The sequence below is a fragment of the Pituophis catenifer genome, unplaced genomic scaffold (assembly GCF_029215685.1).
Source record: "Pituophis catenifer annectens isolate HBS135680 unplaced genomic scaffold, rPitCat1.0.hap2 SCAF_1, whole genome shotgun sequence".
Taxonomy (NCBI): domain Eukaryota; kingdom Metazoa; phylum Chordata; class Lepidosauria; order Squamata; family Colubridae; genus Pituophis; species Pituophis catenifer.
The window spans coordinates 258,601,870-258,628,386 of NW_027256881.1; positions in this window are offsets into that span (position 1 = coordinate 258,601,870).

The following is a 26,517-nucleotide window of genomic DNA, read 5'->3' on the forward strand; positions in this document are numbered from 1 at the left end:
TTTTAGGAGGGAAAAAAGTGTGTCTTATATTCTGAAAAATACAGTAATTAAAAGTAAACATTTTCCCCTCAATCCCAAACAATCAGTCACATGGCCCAATCAAAGCAGCATCCGCTGGTCTGGTAACATCACTCCTCCGTCCTCCGGCCAGGTATGAGAACATCCTTGGTTCCCAGGGGAAAGTATTTTATTGTGACTACACAACCCCAGCTATCTCTAATCCCCACTCCCTATCCCTCGCTCCAGTGTGGCAACACTGAAGCTCCAAGATGGCTTCAACCAGGCCAGCTTCAGGGTTGACACTATACACAGGACATACCTAGAATCATTTATTTAGATTTACATTTAATAAGCATTTTAGGAATCTCTGATAGACGTACAAAGAGGTTATTTAAAACACTATTTTGTTAGTGTTAGAATTTCTGTTCCTGGAAGCTACTCAAATAGCTGGAGAAAGCTAGTTTGGGTAACCCCTTCCTGGACTTCAAGAGGCTGATGGAGCATAAAAACTAAACCCTTTGGTGGTGTTACAGGGAATTACCTTTTAAATTTAATTAAAGCTTCTTGCTAAACTGAGATAGGTAAATCTGATATGTTTTTGTTAGTAAAGTCTACGGTTTGCTTTATTTTAAACTGCAACTGTAATTTTTGATGGCTCTCTGCTATATTCTTCAGCAAATTGACTAAATTAGGAATTAGGTTTGATTGATTGATTTAGCCTGAAGAATGGTCTTACCTACATGTATATATGCTTGCTTTGTCTTTAAAGAGTGGAAAGTTTAAAAAAAGAAAGGGGTGCAGTTTGTGTTTGTACTATTGTGTTTGTACTATTGTGTTCAGGTTCAGGTTGTGCTATTATAAATCATACGAATATTGGCAGGATAGCTGTCAGAAGAAATATATATATATATATAAAAAAGAGATTTGGGGGTTCTGTAGCTTATCCTGCCTTGCAGCCACAGAGGTGAAGATCTTCCCTTTCTCATGTACAGAGACCAAAGACCCAATGTAGCAATAGGAAAACTCACCAATTTAGGAACAGAGCGTTCCAGAGTGTTTTTGGAATATCCCAGTTTTAAACTCGAGAGGTTTGCATATGCCTAATCAGTGTTTATCTTTCCTGCTCAACAAATTCAAGGTCAGCAGCAAACAAGGCAAGGGGAGCTAAAGGAAAGGAGGTCAAAAAAGAACAAAGAAAGAATAGAGGAAATAATAGGTCTTACATTGAAGAGCCCCCTGTGCCATGCAAAGTGAACTAATTAGTTGATTCTCATTTGCTACTGCTGGACAACACTGCTTTTACACAAGGCACAGAAATCAATTTCCCTGAGAAATATCAGGGCAGATTAATTCCCCTTCAGTGGAATCATTCCACTGTAGACGATGTAGGTCATATATGTGTGCCTGAATTGTTATTTCTAGAATGAACATCTGAAGAAATGATAATGGTGGCCAGAAATGAAAGTACCCAAATGGTCCTTTTGGAAACTGGGTGAGCATTTCAGTTAATCCAGGCCGGTTGTTATTCAGCTCATTTTATACTCAATCATTTTCTCTGATTCATTTGCTTCCATATGTTCTCCTACTAATAATTTACAGTTATTCCCAGTGGGATTTCTAACCAGATTTCTCCCAATCAATATTTTTCTACTTCAGTTCCAAGAAAGGGTGTGGAGTTGAATTTTCCGGTCTCTACCAACGAGCCGTATGGCAGAAATTTTCTTTAGAGTCTCTAATGAAGAACTACTAGAAAGGTGAAAAAAGGCATAATTCTTTTTAAAACAGCAACTTAGTTGGATCTACCGCCTACAGTGGTGCCACCAGGACTTGATCACCAAACCTCAACTTCAGAAACACACACAATATTGTTTTTAAAAAGATCAACTGAGATGCTGTTCAGCCCCACTTTTTGTTTCTCTCTCTTCAGATTATGGACTGGTTGTGATCTGTTTGCTCTCCCATTTTAACCTTCAGCAGCTACATTGCCTTTAATCTCTCTTCTCCTAATATGTGAGGTTGATTAAAAGCCTTTGGTTGCCTGGTAAGATGAGACATAAAGAATGATCAAAGAAGAAGAAGAAAGAAAATGCTGGAGAGAAGAAATAAAATGCCTAGGAAGGTACATTTGATGCTGCAATGTTTGATGTCTATATGTGGTCTTTATCCAATAATCCTATTCATATGTGATATACAGAAAAATGTTGTTCTAGATAACAACAAATTTGTTCTTAAACATCAAGTATAAATCAAGGGACGCAGTGGCTCACTGGCTAAGATGCTGAGCTTGTCGATCGAAAGATCAGCAGTTCAAATCCCTAGTGCCGCATAACGGGGTGAGCTCCCGTTACTTGTCCCAGCTTCTGCCAACCTAGCAGTTCAAAAGCATGTAAAAAATGCAAGTAGAAAAATAGGGACCACCTTTGGTGGGAAGGTAACAGCGTTCCGTGCGCCTTTGGCATTTAGTCATGCCGGCCACATGAGCAAGGAGACGTCTTCGGACAACGCTGGCTCTTCGGCTTTGAAACAGAGATGAGCACCGGCCCCTAGAATTGGGAACAACTAGCACATATCTGTGAGGGGAACCTTGACCTTTATCTATAAATCCAGGAAACCAATATATTATCAACATACTTTGTCATATTTGATCCTGCTTTCCAACCTTAGTAGAAAATTGTGGTTACTTCCACTCTGCACAACTGATGGGTTTCTTTGAGGAACCTATCAGTCATCTTCATTGCTGCTAATATTGGAGCATGGAGAACAAATAATGAATCATTCTGTGATCAGCCCCAGCTGACCAAAAAGTGCTTACAAAAAAACATCATTTGATAAGCACTTTGGAGAATTCTTTTTTTTTTAAAGTTTTTTAAAATATTATTGGATATAAAGGTGTTAAAATTAATTTGTATGCCGCCGAGCTCCAGATTTCTGTTGTTAAGTGAAACATTTCTTAAGTGAGTTTTGCCACACTTTATGACCTTTCTTGCCATGGTTGTTAAGTGAATCACTGCAGCTGATAAGTTAGTAACCCAGTTGTTACTAACTTAATCTGGCATCCCCATTGACTTTGCTTGTTGGAAGGTCACAAAAGGGAATCGCATGATCTTGGGAACACAGCAACGGTCATAAATATGAATCAATTACCAAGCAACTGAATTTTGACCACATGATCATGGGGAGTGCTCAAAAAGTTGTGTGAAAAATGGTCTAAGTCACATTTTTCAGTGCTGTTGTAACTTTGAACAATCAGTAAATAAATTGTTGTAAATCAAGGACTTACAGGTAGCTGTAACAGAGTTGGAAGGAACCTTGCAATCCCCTGCTCAGGCAGGAGATCCAATACTAGGGGTCTGCAACCTTAAACTCTCAAAGAGCCATTTGGACCCGTTTCCCACAGAAAAGAAAACACCGGGAGCCACAAAACCCTTCCCATGCCTAACTATTTCTTGAGCAGTCATAAAATTAGCATATGTAGTTGAATTAAACATTCTGTTTTCTTCTGAAACTTTTCTTTTCTTGGATTTATCCATGGTTGGCCTACCGGGGGTTGAAAAGCTCAATAAATTGCGTGCCGGCAGGTGTTGCACATTGGCGGTTGTGATGCATATTTTGAGTGATAGGGAGCTGCAGCAGAGGGGTGAAAGAGCCACATGCGGCTCCAGAGCCGCAGGTTGCTGACCTCTGCCCTATACCATTTCAGACAAATGACTGTCCAATCTCTTCTTAAAAACTTCCAGTGATGGAGCCCCCACAACTTCTGAAGGCAAGCCAATCCACTGATTAATTCTTCTACCAGGTTGTAACCATTGTTCTATCTGTATTCAAAAGTACATTTGGAATGTAGGGTGCCATTGTAACATACTATGGGTTTTGCAATCAGATGCCTTTCTCTAAAATCTCTAAATACGCAGCAGCAGAAGTGGAGGAGAGTGGCAACATAAGTTCCAAATTAAAGATATACTTTTTAGCTGTATCTACCTAAATGATACACAAGCTGTTTGGTAATGTTACTCTTCTGCAGTGTTGCTAGCAGATGGTTTAAGTAAGCAAAACTACTACAGATAAATATGAAAAATGGCAGAAATATATTCCTGTTCTACAGAATCACAACTACTATGGTATTTTGACAGCCTGACACTATCGCTCTTTGCAAATTATTCCGAGCACATCAGTGAAAATAATAAACCAAACAGCCTCTGTCTTCCATCCCAGAGATCAAGATAGTAAAATCTGATGCATAAAGCTCAACTCTGGAACTAACTCTTCCAGTTGACAGCTCCAAAAAAGGCTGATCAGATTGTTAAAAAGTGATTGTTGTAGCTGTGCTTCCTATCAAAGAAGTAAAACAATTAATTTTTCTAAACAAGAAACAGTGTGTAATGATCTGAGAGAAGGTTATTTTTGATCTCACCGAAAAAGTAGATGGAAGAAAATGGATTTAGGGAATTATTATATGCATTATTGTTGAAAAGGACATTTTACCTATTGGGGAGTTGCATTTTTACCAAAAAAAAAATTCTGATAAATGGCTACAGCTGCACATAAAATTCCCCCAAAGCCAAACATTTTAGAATCCTCACATTGCAATACTTTATAGGAAGATATAAACAGACTTTGTTCTGCTAAATTAGTTTGAATGTCAGTCATGACAACAGTATTTGGACTGTGGGAATGAGCACCTTTTCAGAGCCAAAGCAGGAAAGGTGTTTCAGATCTGGAGCAAATGTACTTACTAGACAACTCTATTACTTATTAAAGACATCATGTTTTAAATGGACATCATATTGGTACAAAACCAGTTACCTGAAGCATCCAGAAATTTCTTCCTTAAGGAGGGTAATTGAAAAGATCATATATTTAATCTGCAGAAAGCTACATGTATGAGTTAGGTACTGTCAGGGGCAGCCACATTAGTTTTTCTATCCAAAAATTAGAAGGAATCTGGTAGCATTTTTTTCAGACTAGCAAATTTTATTTAAGGCATATGAATTTTCACGAGCTGAACCTCACTTCAGGAAATGTAACCTGGGGTGGCTAAATGTATGTAGGAGTTAAATTGGGATGAGGGCGTGGGGGGGGGAGAGTTGGACTGGTTATGCAGATGCAGATGATCAATTAACCACTGTACTGTGTTCAAAATCTGTTGTGTTTGTGGAGATCTTCAAAGAGTGCCTGACATCTTTTCCTGTATGAGAGTTCAGCAATCTCTTTCTCAGTGCTGCTGATGAAGGTTTTTTATTTCCAAAATGGCTGCCAAAATAGGGTACAACAGCTATTTTTAATTCATAGCATCTCAATTCTATGAGAGATGAGACATTTGTACGTGAATAATATACATACAGGTAGCCCTTGACTTACAACTGTTTGTTTAGCAAACATTTGAAGTCACAGTACACTCAAAAAAGTTATTTACAGGTAGTCATTGCACTTATGACCATTGTAGCATGCCCATGGTCACATGATCAAAACTTGACTGCTTGGCAACTGGCCTGTATTTGCAACAGTTGCAGAATCTCAGGATTATGTGGCCACTATTTGCGACTTTTCCAACCAGTTTATGATAAGCAAAGTCAATAAGGGAAGCAAGATTCGCCAGCAGTGTGCAGCAGCAGCCAGAAAAGCGAATACAATCCTTGGTTGTATAAACAGAGGCACAGAATCAAAATCACGTGAAGTATTAATACCGCTTTATAAAGCCTTAATAAGACCACACCTGGAATATTGCATCCAGTTTTGGTCACCACATTACAAAAAAGATGCTGAGACTTTGGGAAAAAGTGCAAAGAAGAGCAACTAAGACGATTAAAGGCCTGGAGACAAAAACATATGAAGAAACAGTTGAAGGATTTGGGTTTGGCTAGTCTAGAGAAAAGGACTAGTGGAGGACATGATAGCAGTATTCCAGGATTTGAGAAGTTACCACAAAGTGGAAGGGGTCAATTTATTTTTTAAAGCACCAGAGGGCAGGACAAGAAACAATGGATGGAAATTAATCAAAGAGAGAAGCAACCTGGAATTAAGGGGAAACTTCTTAACAGTGAGGACAATTAACCAGTGGAACAGTTTGCCTTCAGAAGTTGTGGGTGCTTCATCACTGGAAGTTTTTAAGAAGACACTGGACTTGTCTGAAATTGTATAGGGTCTCCTGCTTGAGTAAGGGGTTGGACTAGAAGACCTCGAAAGTCCCTTCCATCTCTATTCTGATTGATTGATTGATTGATTGATTGTCTTAACTGTAGTGATTTGCTTAACTGTGGCAAAAAAGATCATAAATTTGGGCAAGACTCACTTAACAACCGCCTTGCTTAGTAATGGAAACTCTGGTTGTAATTCTGGTTGTAAGACAAGGATTACCTATAATGACACAATGCACGTAGGTCAATAAGCCATGCAGATGGGGGAAAAAATGGACCCAGTTTCACTCCTATTCCAGATGCAAAAGCTACCTAGGGAGACTTTTCCAGAAAACATTCAAGCTATAACACAAACAAAAGCTACTATCTCCAAAGGGCGGAATATTTATGGCCTGCCATTTCTGAAATTGGCCAGTTTGAATAAATTCGGCTCATGTCACTTGGGCACAGGAATGGGACATTCTCCTCTCCTTGCTTTGCTGGTCAGGCAGATACAAATGTGAATCAAGAGTTTTAGTCTGAGCCAGGAAAAGCAAATAGAATTTTGGGAGAGTCATTTAGTCCATCTTATTTTACTGACCTACAACTTCTTGATTTTTCTTAGTCAATCCACATCCTCTGAATAGGGCCAAAGCTATATACATTGTCTCAGTCCTTTGCAGGAAGAAAGGCATATAAATGAAATAAATATTAGCTTTATGAAGTAATAACTCCCTTTTTAAAAACAGATACAAAATAGTTTGGCCTATTACACACTATAGTTAGGATTGATTGGGGCTGAAGGAAAGTTTTAATACTGCATATGCCAGTTATGATTTATTTACATTAGTGATAATTGCATTAAAAATGGCAGTACCTGCTGGGGAGCAGAGCTATGCTTTTAATGCTTCCCCTTACCCCCCAATCAGGTAGTTAAAACTATATAACTAATTAATATTTCAAGAATAAGAAAGAGCAAGCCATTTAGCAACCTCCATTTATTGTACACTCTAGTACTACCAAGAAGAGTAATGCTTGTTAATTCTGTATTTACACTTAAAACTGCCTTTTGAGAAAAGAAATTAAATAGTTCTGCACGGCATTTCCACAAGTCAGAAGGATGTTTTCACTGAAGCAGTAAATTAGTCTCTGGCCATAAGTCCCCATTTATATCAAGACCTGGCTTTTTAAAATAGGCTTTCATTTTATGGATTTGAAAAGGGAACATTTTAGTGAAGCTCATATAGAGTGATGATTTTTGGTTGCTAGCTAAAAGCTGACATGTTTTCCTTTAATTTAAATTCCCTGGAATGTTGCCAAAGGGCACTTTCTGCATGCAGTTTTAGGAATTTCCACTTGGTGGAGCTTTATGATTGAATTTTTAATATTTTATTAAATTTAAATATTTGCAATGCAGATCGATGGGATAAACAAGAAAGAAAAGCTGTTTGTGAACATGTAATGGCAAATTGCTTGGATTTGTTTAGAAGCGCTATTCAGAGATGAAATGATCCTATTTGGTTAAGTGAAAAATGTTTATTTTTAAAACATCAAAACTAAGCCTGGAAGCCCCCTGTTCCTCCCAGTATACATTATTTATGATCTTCCATTGAGCAAGAAAGACTAAAACTTTCCAAAATGCACTGTGGTTTCTAACATGACTCAAGTTCTTTGCGTTTGGTGAACTTTCTATTAAAAACATCTTTAGCTTTATTGAAAAACCTTCAAAAGAAAATGACAAAACCGTCTCCACCTTCCCACTTCCACTTTAGATGTTAACTTTAATGCTATTCAAACACTACCATATCATATAATTAAACAAATAGGTAGTAACTATTTTGGACAGAAGTTAAAATTCTGGAAATGAGTCAAATTTAGTCTACATTGCAGGAGTTTATGAGAAAACCCAAATCAGGTCATAAGACGGTTGTTCTTCCCCATTTTGATTCACTGGAGAGAAATATTATCTCTGATAAGTTTAAAGCAATATTTATCACAAGCGCTGAGGCTTATATATGTTCCCTATGCTAAGCTTTATGTTTTCTATTTTGAAACAAGTATGATCCAATTCTTCCTTAGACATGTTGAGGAATCTTCAATAAGAGGCTAATGCATCCCATCAATTTGCCCCGAACAGACTGAGTCAGTTGGTTTTCATTTCCTGAGTCAATTCTGTAACCATTTTGGGGGGAAATTGCTTTTTTGGGGTCAATTTGTACAATCCTCTGGTTACATATTTTTATTAGGAAAGTAACAGTTTCCTATTAAATTCTTTAAGGACACTCTTGAAAGACCTTATCTGAATCCTGGTGAGCAAACATAGATGCACCAGCTAAGGTGCTGATCTTGGATTGGGCAAAGCCAGGGACCATCTGTTCTTTTGCTTCAAAACTCACTGGATTGTTGCTTTGAAACCCATTCTATCTCCTTCAGCCCAACCTGCCTCACGGGATTACTACAACACTTTGCTGCTCACTGTTTCTCAGACAAACCCACATCGTAAAGATTGGAATGGAACTAACATTATATACAGGTAGTCCTCCACTTATGACCGCAAATGAGCCCAACATTTCTATTAAGTGAGACATTTGTTAACTGAATTTTGCCCCATTTACGACTTTAATTGCTTCAGTTTTTAAGTGAATCGCTGCGGTTTATAACACGGTTGTTGAGTGTATCTGGCTTCCCCATTGACTTTGCTTGTCAGAAGGTCGCAAAAGCTGATCACGTGATCTTCGGACACAGTCATAAACATGAACCAGCTGCCAAGCATCTGAATTTTGAACACATGAGCACAGGGACGCTGGACAGGTCGTAACTGTGAAAAATGGTCATAAGTCACTTTTTTTCAGTGCTGTTGTAACTTTGAATGGTCACTAAATGAATTGTTGTAAGTCAAGGACTACCTCAGTTCTTTGCAGGATTCTATTCTTCCCCATACTTACTTCTATCACCAGGACTCCTGTTCTAAAATATTTCTCCTGGCATCATCATATAAAATTACATACATGTTCCTATTCCAAATCAATATACTTTTTCCATCACCACAAGCATCACCTATACATTTCTCCATAAACATATGAAAGAAGGAATTCTTTCATTCTTGAATTAGTCCCTGCTCAATGTTGGACTAATGTGCTAAGCGTTCCATTTATTCTCATGTATGGTTTGCTTCCATCATATACTGCTCTTACAAGTAACTAACTAACATTCAACTTTTTATTTCTGCAAAACATTCCCTAATTCAACCTTATTTACTTTCACTACGCCAACACGCATACAGTAAAGAAATGTACAGTAAATCTGGTGTGTGTGCATCCCCTTTTTGGCATGAAACCACTCTGCATTTCCCAGAGTTTGCTTGCTGTCACCTCTAATTCCTTTCAACCAGAATTCTTCCAAAAGTCTTCCCAAGCATACTTAACTAATCCCCTTGGACTTTTTTGCGTTTATTCTTGCTACCTTGCCTTTTGTACTGGGGAACAATAACAGCATTTTTTCCATTGTCAGCAGATTCAGCCTTCACACAGCATAAACAACACACACCCATAATTTTTACATTTCTCCAATTGCACTATTTACATAGAGTTTTTAGGTATAATGTGGTCCCCAGGTTGTTGCAGATTAATAACCCTATAGTCATGAAATTTTTCACCATTTTGGCAGCAGTAATTACTTCTTTTTTCACTATTTGTTGTCTTCAATGCTAGCATTGATAGCTTTTGTTTCAAGCTATCTTTATTCCCATATGAATCTGTAAAATATTCTTTCTGGTGTTTTCTGATTCCAGTTCTGCTGAAGGCTCCCTATTTAATTGTCTTCATCTACTTACACAATAGTACTTTAAATCTGTAAACATCACTTTGTGTTTCCTCTCTTTGAGCAATGCATTTTTATAATCCTTTTTTTCTTGTGTTATTCATTGTACAAGATCTTCTTCTCATCCTAACTTTTACAGAAATCATTCCCATACTATTTTTTTCTCATAGTCTCCTTTTCTTCATCTTTCTATTTAGTTTCTCTTACTTCCTACTAGTGTAATCCTACGTTCTACAGAGTTAATTATAACTTAATTCTTTTTCCTCTGTTTCCTACAGCTTCTACATTCCTTACATGTACTTTTGATTTATTTTGTTATGAGATTAATCTGTTTATACTATTTACCTTATATAACTCATATTTTCACTTCTTTTATTTTTTTTTCTCCCTTTCCCTTCCCTTCCCTTTTCCTATGCATATTTCCCCTAAGATCTAGCCTTGGCACTACAGAATACTGATCAGTTCCACATTCGGAACCTCTCATCACCCAGATACCCTTCACTAATACTCTTAAATTTTCATCATCAACCATCAAAGCAATCATGATTTTGATGCATTTATTTTGTAGGAATAGATTTGTTCTCAGCAATATTCAAAGAAATTTTCTGCTTTCATTAGAATGACCAGAAACCAGAGGAGGTTTTTTTTGGTCTATATTATGATTGCTGATTTTTTTAAATGTTTCGTTTACTTGAAAAATGGACAGCCTTATAAATCTGATAGATCAGTGGTTCCTAAACATTTTGGTCTGAGGACCCCATATCATTTTTAAAATTAAGGCTCACACCAAATGAACCTTTGTTTGTATGGCTTTTATTTACATATTAAAATTTTTACATTTTATTTACATACTAGCTGTACCCAGCCACGCGTTGCTGTGGCTCAGTCTGGTGCTTCCACTGGGCTAAAAGAGCAAGGCTGAACTTCCAAACTCTCCCCAAACATTTGGTGGGCATGGCCAACTCAACATCACTCACTTTCATCAGTCACATGACAGCCCCTGAGCCACACCTACCCAGCTGGTGATTAGGGCAGAGAACCGGTTGCTAAAAAACAATGGGAACCACAAAATCCTCCCTCTCTGTCTCCCCCTCTCTCTTTGTATCTCTCTATGTGTCTCCCTCTCCCTCCTCTATATCTCTCTATGTGTCTCTCTCTCCCCCCCGTATCTCTCTATGTGTCTCTCTCCCCCCCTCTGTATCTCTCTATGTCTCTCTCTCTCCCACCTCTGTATCTCTCTATGTCTCTCTCTCTCCCACCTCTGTATCTCTCTATGTCTCTCTCTCTCTCCCCCCTGTATCTCTCTATGTGTCTCTCTCTCCCCCTCTCTCTGTCTCTCTCTCTTCCACCCTCTCTCTCTGTATCTCTGTATGTGTCTCTCTCTGTCCCCCCTCCTTCTCTCTGTATTTCTCTATGTCTCTCTCTCCCTCTCTCTCTGTTTATCTCTGTCTCTGGCCCGGCCCATTCTGCATCCCCTGCCATTGCCCTTACCTTTTCAGGCCAGGCCTTCGCAGCTCTCCACACCACAGCAGAAACTCGGGGGCCCCCTCCGTCCTCCCTACACAGATGTTCTCTGGGGGCTCCCTCCTGGACATTTCTGCCCCCCGAAGCCTCCCTGGAGCCTCCTTTTCTGCCAGAGGGTGAAATTTTCGTGTAGGCTCCGTGAACTGCCAGAGCACCCACCTGGGAATCAAAGGCAGCGCTGGTCAAAGGCGACCCTGAGGCTCCAGTTGCCTCCATCTCCTGCTCACTGATTGGATTCACATAGCGCCAGTTAGCGGCTGGTCTTTCTGACCTTGGGGCCTGTGGTAGTGCTGGGCCAGGTGCGATTTGGGCCAGGCGAGGGATGGAAGGTTCCCGCTTGGCAGACCCAGACAGCCTAGTTGCCAGGTGTTCTTTGGAGGGAGCCCCGAGAGTGGCTGGCGAGGGGGATGGGCAGCAGTGGCGGGCAAGGCTAGTTTGTGGGGTGGCCGGGGGAGGGGGAGGTCAGAGCCAGGCTCAGGCGGGCCCCGCCCAGCCCTAGAAGCGCCGGCTGTGAGGGCTTCCCGGCAGGGAGCCGGCTGCCTACCTGCCGAGTCTGGTGGCAGGATATGACCCTCGGGCGTCTCTGCCTTCCAAATGCGCAGTTTCTTGGAAGCAATATGGAGAGTCTAAATATAAGGAGCAGAAATCTGTTGAGCGTAATCAGGGCTGGGAGGCTGCCATGTTGGTTTTACGTCCAGCAGATGGCGCTGTTTTTCAACGTTTTTCAATGTTTGTCAATGTCTTTCAATGTTTTCCAACGTTTTTCATGTTTTTACCTGTCATAGGTGTGACATGTATATAATATAGGTATATAAAAACACGCCCGTAGTTGAATGCAATGTTGTGTCAAAATTTGAAAGCAATCGGTGAAGAACTTTCGGAGATGTGCAGTTATGTACAAACGGATATTTACATTTTTATTTATATAGATTATAAATTAAAAATGAGGCACAATTGTAGAATATTTACTTATTGTGTCAAGTAAAAGTAACAATATCATACCCATTGGATATTAATAAAAATATTTTAACAAATTAAAAATAATGGGAAAGAGTGACATTGTTTTAATTTTTTGCAAATATCTTCAATATCTGGCAAATAATTTTCATTTCACAGATGTCTGAGAAGGTCTTAGTGGACACCCAGAAGTACCTGAACCACACTTTAAGAAACACTGTGATAAATACAAATATTGTATTGCATGTTCTACCTCTTTGAGTCATGTGTTCAATGTTGTAATGAAGATTTAAAAAGGGATAGTGATTGCATCAAGATGATGCAATGTTGCTGAAATCAGTCACCTCCTTGACTCTATAGATTCTTCTCCTTTTGCTTAAACCAGGGGTCTGCAACCTTAAAAACTCAAAGATCCATTTGGACCCATTTCCCACAGAAAAGAAAACACCGGGAGCCACAAAACCCTTCCCGTGCCTGACTATTTTTTGAGCAGCCACAAAACTAGCATATGTAGTTGAATTAAATGTTCTGTTTTCTTATGAAACTTTCTTTTCTTGGATTTATCCATGGTTGGCCTGCCGGGAGTTGAAAAGCTCAATAAATCACGTGCTGGTGGGTGTTGCACATTGGCGGTTGTGATGCATATTTTGAGTGATAGGGAGTCGCAGCAGAGGGGTGAAAGGGTCACATGCGGCTTCAGAGCTGCAGGTTGCTGACCCCTGGCTTAAACCATAAAAAAACCAGACAAATTCTCAGCAAGCCATCACAATTCTTATTCATTCTTGGGTGTCCAGTTGGTCCAATAATTATTCTGTACCTTCTCATCTTGCTGTCATCCATCTGTTCAGGTCACTTAACAGAATAACTTTCAAATTGTTTTCATTTAGAACGTTGCACAGTTTTTCACAACACATAACCCTGATTCTTCCATTATCATCATGAACAGGAGCATTGTAGGGTCAGTCACCAGTTTATGGATTATTACTTTCATACGTCTGACCACAACCTAGATTACATGGTTTCATTTATAAGTAAGCATACTGTCATTTCCCCTTTCTCTTAGTTTCACAGATACACAACATGATTTAATAACTTAATTTTTAATTCTTTCATTTCATTTGTTAATTCATGCTCTTTATTCCTTACTCTTCTTCTGAGTTGCCACCAACCTTATGTTGTGATTTTCATCAGATGAGACCATAATTCAGTTGAGGCTTTCACAATATTTAGTTATATCATAGGTATATAGTTATACCACATGAAAAATTAGTTGCTAACACTAATTGGTCAGTTTTGGCACATTTGCACCAGTATGCTGCAAGCACTAGCACTTTTTAGCAATACACTTTTACTCCAAGCATATTTATACTTGGAGCTTGACTCTCTGTTATGGAATCTACATCACATCAGCTCAGAGATAAATGGCATGGAGTAAACTGATTGTGCCCCAGGATGCATTTTGCAAAGAAAAAACATTGAAAGAATTCAAACTTCCTGTACTCTCTTTTTAGGATTCCTTTAACTTCTTTGTTATTCAGTGGTCTAGCTAGCTCCACGTTCTAAAGTCCCATTGCATATATACTGCATATATATTCTTTGTATATATAGTACAATGGTGCCAATTGTGTCACGTGGCAAAAATTTTACTAAAACGCTTCTTCATATCTTAAACTCTGAATAAAATTTCATAAAATCAAAAGCTTTTTAAGAAAAGGGCCAAGTCAGACAATTCTGATACATTGTTTTTGTAGTAGTAAAATAAATGATAATTCCTGTTTGTCGTAGTCTGTGCATATACCATGTTGTTAGTGTCATTTAGCATCTCATACTGCAGCTCTCATAGTTTCAGTTGCTTAACCAGAATTACTTTTCTGTCCCAAGGTCACACATAACCAATACTCTTATTAAGCAACATTCTTATTTTCTGCAGTTTTACGCAATCTGTGCAAAATCTTAAGAATTTAGATCCCTTGAAATAACACTTCTAGATGATAGGCATATACTGGACACACGCATGTAGCTTCATGGAAATGCTTCATAGCTTAGTGCAGACTTTCTGTTGTTGTTCTTGTTCTGGAATAGATCATTAGACCACTATCTTCTCTAAGCAACTTACATTGAAAAGCAGCAGCACAGAGCTTCTTAACTAGACAGGCCATTTGGTCGGTTGGAAGAAAGAACTGCATGTGCTCCATGGCCTTCCTGAACTCTTTAATTAGTCTGAAGACCTCAAGTAGGTTGGGCACTGTCCAAGCAGTGAACTAATCACTGATCAAGTGATTAGTTCACTTTTCCTTGTGAAATGGTAGAGCACTCTCATGCCCTCTGTCTCACGTGTATTGGAATCAGCCATTTCCTAACACAGAAGACATTTCAGTTACACATCTTCCATTCTTCCATTCTGTTACCTTTGCAACTCTCTGCAAGCCAAATGGATTTTACAAATACTCAGTTATTGGATTTGGAAGAAGCCCTATGTAAAATCAAACAAAAGTTTCAAAATGATATGAGCCTTATGCCTAAACATACTTACTACTATCATTGCAGAAGTTGACATTTCTTGGCAAAGAATTCTAGCAATTTTGGTTCAAAATGTTTCGAATGCTCTAAAGAAGCGTTTTATCCCTTCTTCACTATGGACCCCCTTTAAATTTTGTGGTCACGAATCATGGCCAGGCACCCCCAAGACTTAACTCAAGATTTAAATCATAACATTTCTTAAAGCCTTCACGTACCCCCTGAGATGACACTACGGATCCCCGGGGGTTCATGGACTATAGGTTGAGAACCTCTGCCCTATAATATACCACCATGGATTTATTAGGCAAGAGTCAAAGAAACTGAAATGATACAACACACAACTCCTGTGAAGTTAGCTGCAGCTTAGCTGAGGGAGCTATAGGCTTAAAAGACAATATAAGGACATTATGAACTGGAAGAAAAATCTCTGTTTTGAAATGATTCAACTTTCAAATCATATATTTCTTTATTTCCCTGACCCTTTCTTTACTCTTTATCACCAGGGCAATTTGTATAAAAATAGGATCTGTGCCACTTATGAATTTGTGTGCTCCTGCTGCTTATTCATCCCTTGAAATTTTAATCTTTTGTGGCATTCATACAGTACCTTTCACCCCAAAGCACTTTACAGTAATTACTAATTGATATAAAAGGATCACTTCATCCACCCTTGACATGAAGTCACCTCTGTAGCAATAACCAGCTGTTTAATCATGTAGAGAAGAAAAGGGAGGGGGGAAGGCCAAGGAGCAGAGGGAGAAACACAGTAATTTAATACAGAAAGGAAAGGAAAGGAAAGAAAAAGAAGGAAGGAAGGAAGGAAGGAAGGAAGGAAGGAAGGAAGGAAGGAAGGAAGGAAGGAAGGAGAGAGATAAAATATGTACAGTAGCATTTTATTAGGCATGATGTATTTTAGCGAAGAAGGAAGAAGCTAACCACAAGAACTACAGGCATATGTCTTCTAGTTACTGTTGAGTACGCTATGTACAATTTACCCTTAGGGCTCTCCCTTCTTACTTTACATTGTGACCTCTATTTCAAGTTATTCATAGTAACAATCAGGCAAGACATCTTTAAGTGTAGAGATGAGAAAATGAAGTGCACTTTAATTCAAATCAGGTGACTGTACATGTCAGCAACAGGATACTAAAAACTATGTGTTTTATTTTGAAGATTTGCTTCTTGAATTTATGTCTATTCTGTTTAATTTTTGTTGTATACTGAGGCTCAAAGGTGTTGTTGATAAAGTATGCAAAAATAAAATATTCCAGGTGGTAAGGATGTTTGAACATTAACATTCTTGGTGGCTTTCTTGAATATTTGTAAAACTTTGTATAAATAGGGTGTATTTTTGTATTACTTCAAATCTATAGATATAAAAATTCTATTAGCATACAGAGTCCTATTTACTTGCTCTAGTTTTTTTAAGCACTTACGTATAACTTCAAATTGTTCACACAATTCTTTTTTCCTGTCAAATGTCCTTTGTCATTAATACAATAATTTTCAGACCTGGATGGCCCTAATCTGCTGTTGTTTAGAAGAGTCATAAAAACCTGGCTCTTTACCCTGGCCTTTGGCAAGGGAGAGTGAAATCCCTCACTTCATTCCATCTGGTCTGTTGTTCTTGCCATCTTCTATAATTTCTTCTTTTTTTATCAGCATTATTGTAATTTATTTATTTTGATTCTCATGAACCCCCCAGAATTGTTGGAAGTTGGGCAGCATGCAAGTTAAATGAGTAAACAAATAAATGTGATCCATATTCTCATTGCATTATACAGTCTAACAGTTATTGCAAATCATTCAGGTGTTCAACCAACAATTCAACAACATCTGTATACAAAATTAGCTTTATCCATAAATATATTACCCAACTGTTTCTGTTTTACTCCTTGTTCATTATAAAAATTATTCACTAATTGTTTGATTTATTAGTGTGCATGCTTATTGTCATCATTCTAAGCGTTATCTATCCACTGCAGGATGAAGGCTTCTACGGCATGTTTTCAACCAATGTGGTCTTGAGTTTTCCTTTGCCAGTTGGGCCTCCAATACTTCCTCATATTGTCACTCCATCATGTTTTAGGCCTCTTTTGTGGATGCTTTTTATCAAGCGGAATCCATTCTATGACTGTCTTAATCCACCTGCCATCAGTTCTTCTTCAGGGGTAGTATTCACTTACTTTCCTTACTGGTTCGCAAATGTGAGCACCCCCATCCATGCATGTGCTTTGCTGGCATGTACGCCTTCTGTGCATGCACCCAGCCTCAAAAACATGCCTAACTAGAATGGGATAGAGTCGGGCTGGGTGGGCAGGAGGGCGGGCGGGCCCATCCGTGATTTCCGCTACAGGTTTGGGTGAACTGGTCTGAACTGGCTGAATACCACTTCTGTTCTTCTTGCTATGTGACCAGCCCATTTCCATTTCAATTCTCTTACTCTTTTGATGGCATCATATATTTTCGTTTGTTCTCTAAACCATATGCAGGTCTTTCTACTTTGCCTTGTGATGCCAAGCATGTATCTTTCTATGCCTCTTTAAGCCACTCGTAGCTTTGGTATTGATTGTAAGATTAGTGTCCATGTTTCATTGGCATATGTTAGAACAGATAACACACACTGATTGAAAACTTTTCTCTTCAGGCATAGGGAAAGATTATTCTTGAAAATTACACTTAACTTGCCAAATACCTGCCCACCATATTTAATATGCTATTCAATTTTCTTTTTTGTATCACTTTTGACCATTGGATCCATTGACCAAGGTATATGTAGTGGACTACTATGTCTAGTTCTACAGATTTAAACATTTTTTCTTTGGTGAATTTATTAAACATAACCTGGATCTTTTTCAGGTTTATTTTTACGCCAAATGGTTCTTGTACTTTGTTCAGCTTTTGTATGTGACTTCGTAACTCTTATGGGTCTTGTGAGAAGAGAACAATGTCATCTGCAAATCTTAAGTGGTTTAAATAGGATTTTTATTCCATCTTTTGCCCAGTCTAGTTTGTGAAATACTTCTCCAAGGCAGCCTGAGAAAAGGATAGGTGATATTGTATCACCTTGTCTTACTCCTTATTCTATGTTTATTTCCACTTTAAGACCATTAAGGCAAATTGTCACTATTGTTTTTTTATGTATTACATGCTTATATCCATGCTTATATCCATCATATTTTTTTCTCATTCAACAACTACTCCGTACTTATTCAGAAGATTCCAAAATCTAACCTATTCACTTTACCATAACTTTTCTTTAAATTACTAAATGAAGAGTTTTTTTCTTGCATTAAGACACTTCTCAATGGCCCACTAAAGAGACCCTCTGACTGACATAAAGCTACTCTGCCGTCCCAAATTTTGTTCAGTCTCACTTCTCATATCTTTTTAATTGGAATTCGGCCAAAAGCATATTTAACTAACCCCTAATGTACCTTTTTGCATTTCATTCTTTCCTCTTGTTCAGGGAACAGTATTAACATTCTTCTAATAGTCATACATAGGGGCAGGCTTCACACAAGTTGCACAACTATTCCATGAGTAAAACACATCCATAGTTTCTCTAGGTACACCACTGACATAAGGGTCATCAGAAATAAATGGCATAAAATAGTTGTAAATAATTTTTTTTCTTTTTTTTTGCTTTTTTTCGCTTCTAACATTTTCATCATTTGTTCAGTTTTTGATTCAACACTGTCATTCACATGTGTCTAAAATATTCCTCAGATTTCCTCATCTCAGTTTCATTCGCAATAATTTAATCAGATATTATAAATTCTGCTACTTTACTGGAGGTTACTTGGTTAGTCCTCTTCATCTATTTTCAAAACCTGTTTTAAAAATGTCCCTTAATAAAATTGACCTTTCTTCTTTTTGACTCTTTTTTCATTCTTTTTCTTCATACACACATTATACAATATCCTTGTCTCATTCTCATTTATTGCATCAGTAATTCTTTTATATATATTTATCTACATTGACATTCTCTTTTACACCATCATTCCACAAGGTATCCTTTTGATAATTTTATGCCATCTCATTAGCATGATCATACTTCCATTTGAGGCACTTTGTAACATAATTCTTTTCATTGTGTTCCAAGAAGTTTCTATCTCTTCTTTCCTTAAATCCACATTTGATTCATTTTGTTGAGAAAATGATCACTGCATCTTCTGCGTATTACTAAAAAGTGCTGTGTGATAGCTTCAGTTGATGTATTGAAAAGTGAAGTTCAGTATTTGTGGCCCCATCTGATGATGATCATGGCACATGGAAAATTGCAAATGGAAGTGTATGATTAGTAAAGATAAAGAGCATAAATTAATGAGTGAAAGTAAAGAAAATATGTATATATTTCTGTGAAACTAATATAAAGTTAACAAATTTGCATCAAGGTAATTAAGGTAAGGTAATCTGATCTTGTGAAGTTAATGGATACAACTTCATCAACTTCAAAGGGGTAGATTTAACAATGAATGCAGGGGCTAAAGTCTTTTAGAAATGATGATTTGATGTTATCTAGATTCTGAGTGCATATGATAATAGGAATTAATACGTTGTTAACAGATTAAGAAAGAAATAATCCAATTTTTGGTTATAACTGCATGTTACACTCCAGTGAATAATAATAATGAAAAATGAAGAGAAAAGTTTGGAAAAATTGTGTAGCATTCAGAATGAATGTAATTCAAGGGAAAAAAAGTATACTGCTGGGTGACATGAATGGATGGGTAGAAAGAGAAAAATAGAATAAGTGATTGGGCCAGAATGAGAATGGAGACTAAAGTATCTGTTTCAGAAAAGGGTGTTTCAAATATCTGAGTTAAACAAAACTCTACTGATATATAATTAGGACAAAGTGTATGTATGTATCTTTGTGTATAGGGGTGTTTGTGCATTGACATGTTTTCAAATGGCTAGGTGGGCAGGAACCAGGGCAAGGAACTGGAACTTACCCCATCATGGGGTGCTTGGGTCTTGAACCTGGGCTGTCAGCTTTCCGGCTGACAAGCTCAGCATCATTAACTGCTGAGCCATTGCACCCCTTTGTGTGTGTGTGTGTGTGTGTGTGTGTGTGTGTGTGTGCGTGTATGTATATCTACATGTATACGCACATGTGTGTGTATGAATATATATGTGTATATGTATATAAATATATGTGTGTGTATATGTATTTATGTGTGTGTATGTGTGTATATATATGTGTGTGTGTGTGTGTAATATATGTGTGTGTATCTATCTATCTATCTATCTATCTATCTATCTATCTATCTATCTATCCACACACACAAGTTAGGATCTCTAATTTATAGGCTACTTCATAAGCCCATACCCCATCAATGCAGTGTATAGTGTAGAGACACAACAAAGTGCTTGAAATTCCACGTGGTTAAAAAGTATATTTACTGCATTTGCTCAGATACTGTTTGGGTTTATTACTTTTTATGTTTCAGAAATTCTGTTATACAAACCAAATTCAAGAAAGAAACCTGGCCCAAATCATCAAAGGTAGTCTTTTCATTTTCAATCATTAGAATGGTAAATCTCATCTGTATAATTAAAACACAGATAAATGACTTCCACTTTTAATAATCACTATTCAGGGTGATATTCTGTAAAATGTGTTTATGCTTCCCATGTAAACTATTATTTCCCAGAGATTGGGATACCCTGCTCTTGGGTTCCAGTGAGACCCTTAGTGTGGTACACATAATGCCATGGCCTTAGAGACTGAATAGTTATCCATGTCTAGGTGGACTCCTGTGGCTCCTTATTTTCAGCTGCCCACCAACAAATTAGAAGATAACAATACTACAAGGACTATTTTGTAAATGCATAATACTCTCCAGAATAAGAAATCTCCCCCACCACCAGAATACAGCTGTTGCTGTTATTGCAACATCACAAACACTAATTTTTGAAAAGGAATGTTAATCTCACTGTATATTCCGATTTTCTCCCAATATATCTCTGAATGTATTTAAAAAATAGAATGTAAGACAATAGATAGAGTGGATGGTAAAACTTCAAATGTGTAACATTATAGGTTTTTGGTTTTACAACCCCTTTGATATATTATTTTAAAAAACCATTGATTTATCCTGCTTTGCTTCCATTTCCACCAAAATGTCATTTCCTGTATTTAGGCAATAGAATTCAAATCAGGTTGTTCCGATATGATGTCTTCTAGATGGATTGTGATTGTATTTTGCTTGGTGAAAATTTTGGAAGTTGCAATCTCATCACATTTGGAGGGCATCAACTGCACCAACTCAGAAAGCTCAAACTGCCCAAGGAGCTGCTAATACAGTTCTACAGAGGAATTATTGAGTCTGTCATCTGCACCTCTATAACTGTCTGGTTTGGTTCTGCAACCCAACAAGACAGACTCAGACTTCAGAGGATAATTGGAACTGCAGAAAAAACAATTGCTACAATTGCCTTCCATTGAGGACCTGTATACTGCACAAGTCAAAAAGAGGGCTCTGAAAATATTTACAGACCCTCTGTTCTTGGCTTCAGAAGTTTGCCCTGAACAAAAGGCCAATTTATCTTTTCAGAAAACTTAGTCCTTCACTTTCTTTATCTCTGTTTCAATCCAGTGTATATTAGAAGGAAAGAAAGTTCTAAATTCTTAGATAAACATTTAATGCTAAATTCAGCATCCAAGTGGAGAAATAGTTCTCTTTGTGGAAATTATAAAATACTGCTAAGCATCTTAACTGAACTTGATCTGGAACATAGACAACAAATAGCTATTTGTAAAAATTCCTTGACCTTTATTGAAAAATCAATCACTGGTATTGTGCAGAACAACCTCCTGATATAAACAGGCTTATTTTTTTATTTGGGGGGAGCTGTCTTTGGCAGTGATGGGTCCTAGTGCTAAAAATGGACTAAAATTAATGTGCATACTCAGTATTAGGAAGATCAAGTGGATTAATGGCATTTGTGCAAGTTTCATGTTTGAGTTCCCGGAAATAGAGGAAAGGTGGACGGAAAATTGGATGGGAGAGTAGGCAATGTACTGGTTAACAGAAGGAATGTGGGAAGACCATCATTCAAATGGCCTACTGAGATAATAGTTGAACAGGGAAAGAAGAAAGAGGAAAGATCCTGGCTCCTTTCCCCTTTACCTGATTCCTGTCCAAACCATTGCTTCCCTGCTGAAATTACAGTGTGTGGAAATATGTGTGGTTCCTCAATAGTCCTTAAAGTTGATGGGCAGAATGGTGTCCCATTAGAGGACTATATTTGTAAATACCTATAGTCAAACTCTAGGAAGGAAAAGAAGAAAGGGGCCTACAGAAGGACACACTTTTCCTGAGTGATCTGTTAAATCAAACTTTCTGTAATAGTTTTTCAAGACAAACAGTATTAGCTCATTCTTAAAAACCAACTCATTCAAAGAACATAAGGTAAAGGTAAAGGTTCCCCCGCACAGGTGTGCTAGTCATTTCCAGCTCTAGGGGTTGTGCTCATCTCCGTTTCTAAGACAAAGAGCCAGCGCTGTCCGAAGACATTCTCTGTGGTCATGTGGCCAGCATGAGTCAACACCGAAGGTGTACAGAGCGCTGTTACCTTTCCACCAAAGAGGTCTCTATTTTTTTACTTGCATTTTTTATGTGCTTTCGAACTGCTAGGTTGGCAGAAGTTGGGACAAGTAATGGGAGCTCAGCCCATTATGCGGCACTAGGTATTCAAACTGCTGAACTGTTGACCTTCTGATCGACAAGCTCAGCATCTTACCCACTGAGCCACTGCGCTCCCCATTCAAAGAACGTAGACACTGGCAAAAATACAATTTAAGATTGTATTAAGATTGTTGAATCAAGTTTACTTAATGTATCCTGAGAATCCCAGCGCTGCCTTCTTTTTATGTTGTTGAACCTGAGCCAAACACCTGAATAGAGAGTAGAGGAGGAATTTCTGTGTAATGACATTCCAAAATCTGGGCCTCATTCATTCTTACCAATAGATCTTCAAATACTGAAAGAGATACAGGATAACTTGTCCAGATGATCTCAGAGAGATTAGACTCTATTGGCTAATTTCATCTTTATGAGAGTTCCTGATTCTAAAAAATGACTGAAGTGCTCTCTTTTAATTAACATTTAATTAGCATTAGCTCAATATTCTCCAAAGTAGTATGTATTATCTGAAATATGGAGTAATATCTTTTATATATATACATACATACAGGTGTCTCGATAGGAAAACCCTTAATCTCTCCCCTGGCTCAAGCTGATGAAGGGAGGAGAACTTCTGGCTCAGAGGTTAATACAACTGCCTAACATGCAGGCAGCCCAAGTTTGAATCCAAGTAAGGGTATGGCTAGCTGATGAGAGCTAAATAGCTTGAAATAGATCTATACTAGTCTCCCTTTATTTCTTTATCAGCGAAATATAAATTTGACATATGGTCTACCCAAATATGGGAAGGAGCAAATTTAAAGTGGCATATTTAAAAACCCATTTAATCTTCATTGATACAAGCTGACAAAGTGAGGAGAACCTGTGGCTTAGTGGTTAATACATCTGCCTAATATGCAAGCAAGCCCAGGTTTGAATCCCAGAAGGGTATGGCTAGCTGATGAGAGCTAACTAGCTTGAAATAGATCTATACAAGTCTCCCTTTATTTGTCAGTAAATGTAAATTTAACTGTGTGTGTGTTTTCTGTAGAACTTCAACCAGTACCAGGCCATTTATTTAACATGAGCTGCCCATTGGTGCCTTTCACTGGGGCAAAAAAAATAAAAATAAAAATAGAACAGCCACTAGTTTTGAGCTGGTGGAAAGTACTTCTCCAAGTGTGAAAAGCATTAATTCCTTTGTAGTTGCATTTCCTCTTTGATTGATCAGGTTTTTTTAAAAGTATCTTATAACAATCAAAGTATTCCTAAGAAATAATGGAAGGACAGATGCACCTCTTTATTTAATTGTCCTTCCAGTGGAAAACAACCTTTTTACAAGAGGAAATATTGTTTTTCTCTTGCATTGAATCCTTATGCTAAAATAGCCTATCTTGATGCCATTGCAGATATTTTTGCTATGAGATTTTGGTGGGTTTTCAACTTAATAATTATTTTAAGTTGTGCAACTAATTTAAATCTCAATGCTTAACTTTGTATAAAACTTAAAAACCAATGCCAGTCCCTTCTGATTTTATTTTCCATGCATGTCTGGGCAGCTGAGACACTCATCAGCTTTTTCACACCTTCTGGCAATTAAACAAATTAAATATGTTGCTAGAAAAAAGGGCTGATAAATCCACTAGGTTAACAATTGCTCTCAAGCCATCTGTTGACAACTATAATAGGCATTGTTCTTGAGCTATTTGATCACATGAAGTTCCAATAATTAGTTACAATAATTGGACAAGTTTATCAAGAACTATTTCAGAAGAACAATAAAGTTGAGAGTGATCAAGATTGATCAGTAAAGCTGTGAAAGCAAAGAATAATCATTGTGTGTTTTCAGTCTTCCTTCAACTAACTTTGTGGTTTCTCCCATTATCAACATTTAGAAAATAAATTCTCAAAGGAATAATGTCTCTCTTTCAGTTCTTTGGAATGGCTACATTCTTCCTCTTTTCCAAATCATTGTCCAGCTGTTTTCCAAAGTTCAGAGGTGAGGGGAGAGGGAGTAGTTGCCAGATTTTTAAAGAAGAAGTGGATGTGTAGATACAACCAAGGTTTATTGGTGTATCATGAAAACTCATCCGGGGGTGTCCCTGGATGTTCTTGGGCTCAACATTGTTTTTCAGTCTAATGCAGGAGTGTCAAACTCACATTGTCACGGCAGCATCATGTGACATATCAGGACTTTTTCCCTCTTCACTAAACTGGGTGTGGGTGTGGCCAGCATGGAATGCATCAGGCCAACAGGCCGGGAGTTTGACAGCCCTGCCCTAACTTATTGTACAGGAAGTATCTATATAAGTCAAGGAGAGGACAGTCACACACATATGACACCTGTGGGAATGACCATTCATCGCAGCTTCTTGTCCTGCTTATTTGTAAACATAAGCTCTTCTAAAAATAGTACATTTTATTTAAAGCCCAGATATGATTGGGTTTTAAATTATTTACTTTGTATTATGGAATAAATCAGAAGAAAGGTCAAAATTCATCAGATTGGAATTTAATCTGTTGGTATTTGTAGCCATGTAAATACAGATACAATAAGTTTCAGCATCTGTGCATCATCATGGGGTAAGAACAGGGCACCTCTATATCTATTTTATTGTTTCTCTTTTCTAATATTCCATAATTTCCCCTCTTCTTTCCTTGATCCATTAATTCCTTCCTTCCTTAAAACAGAATATATTCTTCCTTTGCATTACTTATTGTTCATTTATTATCATAATAGTTGTGTAATGGAATCCAAGACATTGACATTTTTCAAATGGGGAACTAAGACTCAGAGAACAGGATTGATTACAATCTATCATATCCAATGTTTGTCTCATTTATGAGAACATAAAGCATTCAGTTTGACAGACATACAGAAGTGAAGAATCAGTCATAGGTGTGTCAGGAGAGAGATCCAAAGGCACTCCCACTGATGGAAAAGCAAAGATTCCCCACCCCACATCTTGATCTCTGCAGCTTCTTGGGCTTCCTGAACTTTAGAGTTTCAAAATGGTTGAATATCAAAATGGATATTATAGAATACATTGGTAGAGAGTGCAATATGTTCCATAAAGAATGAAAATGCAACTAAAATGAAAGTTTATAGAAGCATTTACTAAATCAAGAGATTTAAATAAATTAAAGGAGTCCTTCTATTTCAATTTTGGATCTGATCCAGAATTTGCTAGTTTATGAACTTCACACACATGATATCAAACAATCACTTTCATATGCAAACTGATGAGTTCCCAAAGCTCTAACTTCCAAGTTGGAATGTTAATAGGTCTTGGATGACGCATTTATATATGGGAAGCATGAAGTCCTTGATCTTGTAGAAAGATTCAAGGTTATTATATATATATATATATATATATATATATATATATATATATATATATATATATATTCTACATTCCAAAATCTGATGTGGAACACTGAATCAATTCAACTAACTAAATCAATGTATCTAATCTTCTACAAATGGACCTTGAGGTTTTTTGTGGTTCTAGTAGGGGAGTACAACTATTGTATATCCTTGACAGAAGACTCCTATCTGGGATGGTTGTTCTCTTCCACCTAGTGGGCAGCTTTGGGAGGGACATACATGGAGCAGTGAGGGAGGAAAGGGACACCCACTTAACCATCCAGATCAATCCTGGAAATCAATGGGATGACAGATGTTGCACCAAATCGCCCTTACATGTATCTAATTACCTAATAACTGAATTAGATTTATTGAATCAAATAGGTTCAGAATGATTCAGAGATTTCCTTATAGGCACATATGCATTTTAATGCCCCAAACTATATTGGATCCAGGTTAAAGATTAAGTCTGAATTGATTCGTTTGAATCAGGTTGGATTGTCCTTTCAAATTGTCCTTCCAGTTCAAAATCAAACTGAAATGGATTCAATCCATACATCCCTTGTATGAGCTTACAGAGCTA